Here is a 3,529-nt window from a genome sequence, read left to right on the forward strand (position 1 = left end):
TCTAGAATACTTACATCTCCAAGCTCTAAGGCACAGAAAAAAGATGTTAAGTTCCACCAAGAAGGACCCTGATTCCCTAAATCCAGATGTTTTATAACATCTGCAAGTCTTTTGAACTGAATAGGGGAAGTTTCAAAATTGGTAAAAAGGACAGGTGGGCTTTTCATTGTTTCTAGAACTACATTTCTGTTCTTGTCAAGGCTTGATTTGTAAGACAAGTAGTTGTTCTTAATTCCTCAAAGAACTGGGTTACAAGCTAAATGATATGAAGAGGCCCAAAGGACCCACCCATCCAACTATATTATCTTCAATTTGCTTCTTCATGTCAGGGAGACTCCCAGCTAAAATGGAAATTAAAAGATTCCTCTGTTCCAGGTTTAGGGCTGTGCCTCTTTTGAATGTTTTAGTAAATCCTTCCAGAGCGGCTTCAGAATGTTTTTTTTTCCTCTGGGTACACAGTTTCCCTTCAGCTTAGGGAAGAAGATCTAAAAAATTTTCCTATCAGACTCTGAATATCAGCTTCCAAAGTGGCCAACATCTAACCATGGAGCTCACTAAAAAATCCTTTGAAATATCTTACTAACACATTTTAGGTGGGGCAAACAGTAAATATTCCTGGCAATACTGAACAAAACTTTCTTTTACTTTTAAACCAAAGGTATCCATATCAAATGAATCAAAACCAAAACCATGGCTTAATCATGGATGCAAGAGGCATTCCCAAAGAAGATGAAAAAGATATTACTCCCCCATCCCCAAGATCCAGAGCCACTCCCAAAGATGACCAAAGAAAGACTTAGACAATACCCATGAGAGTGGGCAATAGTGGATACTAGCTATAAACAGGGTGCCACCCACATTTCCGTCCAGCCATATTTTGGGGTCCCTCAACATGACAGCTGAGATGCCTGCACAGATACAGAACTGCCAACCTGCATCTCTGATGGGCAGAAAGCCAAGCCAAGGTCTCAGCACAAAACAAGATAAACGAGAAAGAAATAGCAGTCCCTGGGTATAAGAAATAAAAACTTAAAAGTGGGCCATTTTCAAGAATAGCTAGCTTTGAGTGGCAGCTTGCTGATGTAATAGCCAAGAGCTGGGTTACAAAACTGAAAAGTCCAGGCAAAGGGACTTTGCCTGGAGGGCAAAGATGCCTAGTATTTTCACACTTGTTTATTCTATTGGTGAATTCAAAACATCATGCCACCCCACGGACTGCAGCACAACAGGCTTCCCTGTCCATCACTAACTCCTGGAGCTTGCTCAAACTCATGTCCACTGAGTTGGTGATGCCATCCAACCATCTCATCCTCTGTTGTCCCCTTCTACTCCTGCCCTCAATCTTTCCCAGCATCACAGTCTTTTCCAATGAGTCAGCTCTTTGCATGAGGTGGCCAAACTATTGGAGCTCCAGCTTCAGCATCGGTCCTCTAATAAATATTCAGGACTGATTTCCTTTAGGATTGACTGGTTTGTTCTCCTTGCAGTCCACGGGACTCTCAAGAGTCTTCTCCAACACCACAGTTCAAAAGTGTTGCTTCTTTGGCGCTCGGCTTTCCTTATGGTCCAGCTCTCACATCCATACATGTGAGAAGGAATAGGTGCTCAAGAAAGGAGAAAACAAGATGTCAAGGAGGGGCCAGTCCATAAAGTGGAAGGAGATAAAGCTAGGTGATGTCCGGGAAGATTGTTTACTCCATGGTACTCAGCTAATGAGGAACTGGGGGAGAGACTTGTGTGCTAGGGATAACTTGCTCATTGTAGCGACTCTGGATGTGCCTACCCACCAGACACCCAATCTTGCAAGACCATCATTAAAGCTTTGCTTCCCACTCACCTTCTGTATCCAAGTCCATTCTTTGAGTTTGGGCTGGTGAGTGTGTTTCTCACACTGGGGAGAAGAATCACTCATCAATGCGGATGTAAATGAAAATTCACAAGCCACCATTCAAAGATCTAATTTTTTTTTTCTCCTGCCATTCTGAATCTAGAATGGAAGGAATTCTGTAAAACTGCACCATAGGTGGCAGTCCAGAACTGACTTTGGTAAGAAATCTCACCCTTTTCGGTCTTCTGCCAGTTTTCCCACGATCTTATCTGCAGGTTCTCAAGCAAGTGGGGTGTCCCAGCAGGTCTCATCCTGGCCACTAGAAACGTGGCGAACCACTGACTGAAACCACCTGCCCTGTCCTGGCACCACAGCAACCACTTGCATGAGTTAGCTTAAATAGGAAATCCAGGTAAGGAACGCAGAACAAGCTACCAACAACCAGAAATATTTGAGAAAGGTCAAAAGGTGAAAGGAGACCCCAGTCCATATGTCCTACCAACCTCCCAGAATCCTTCTGGCTGGAATCCATCTTGGCTGAATGATGCTAGTGCCACCAGGAAGGATCTTGAGTCAGAGGTGTTAGCCAGAGACAACCCAGGAACTAACCCCATCACCACAAAACCTGAGACTGTAAGCCCTGTGGCAAAGCAGCTCTCCTGGGTCCCCTTATCCTGCAGCTCTCTGCCCAAGTGCCTTTCCCAATAAAGTCTCTTGCTTTGTCAGCATGTGTGTCTCCTTAGACAATTAGATTTCTAAGTGTTAGACAAGAGTCCACTCTTGGGCCCTAGCAGGAATATGCTTCCAGCAACAAAACTGTAGGGGAGAAAAAATAATTTTCCCTCTACTCTTAAAGTGCTTGGCTGAGACCCCTTTTTCTCTAGAGCACCTCATAAATGGATAAACTTATCTAGGTTAAGTTTTCCACTGTGGCCACTGCAGTACAAGATTATCTCTGGTAAGTTCAGCCTACTTGTTCACCCTTAAAACAAAATTTTATTCACCTGAGGCCTCACACAGGACCAGCCCAGTTTCAGTCCAACCCGACCCTGGACCCAGGGCAACTCCGGCCGGTTTCTGAATGCAGTCTGGAAAAAGAAATGCTCAAATAAGGTCTGATGGTTCATAATGCAAAAGCTGCAGAGCTGGGATGGGGGAAGGGCCAACCCACACCTCCAGAGGCAATGAGAAAGCAGTGATCCCACTGGGCTCACTGGGTATCTACCTTGGGCTCCTTGGGGTCTCCTTCCTTTGCTCCCTCTTCTGACACCAGAATTATTTATTTGAACAAAAATGGGTTCATACTGGGCAGTAACAAACTAGAAGATGTTGGGAGTGCTCCACTGACTAGAGCTCAGGGAGAGGTTTTTACAGAAAGAAGGCAGAAGCAAAGTAAGGAAGTTATTGATAGGCCATAGCTTAATTCCTGGCTGATTGTGACTGGTCATCTTTAGGTTTCTATTTTGTAGCCCTGTTTCAATTTCTGGTTTGTTTTCATAGGCTGGCTTGGCATTAGAACCACCTCAGTGTAGTGGCCTCCTAGTTTAATTTAACAATAGTTATCCAAAGGATTTTCTACTTGGTTTACTCTGGGGCTTGCTTTCGAGATCATGGTGAACAAGTCTATCTCCTGGGTCAGGGTGGGTGGAGGGGAGGGCCTAGTATGATGTCAAATCCCAGTCTCCCCTTCTCCGCTCAGGA

Source organism: Cervus elaphus, chromosome 20 (genome assembly GCF_910594005.1).
Source record: "Cervus elaphus chromosome 20, mCerEla1.1, whole genome shotgun sequence".
NCBI lineage: Eukaryota > Metazoa > Chordata > Mammalia > Artiodactyla > Cervidae > Cervus > Cervus elaphus.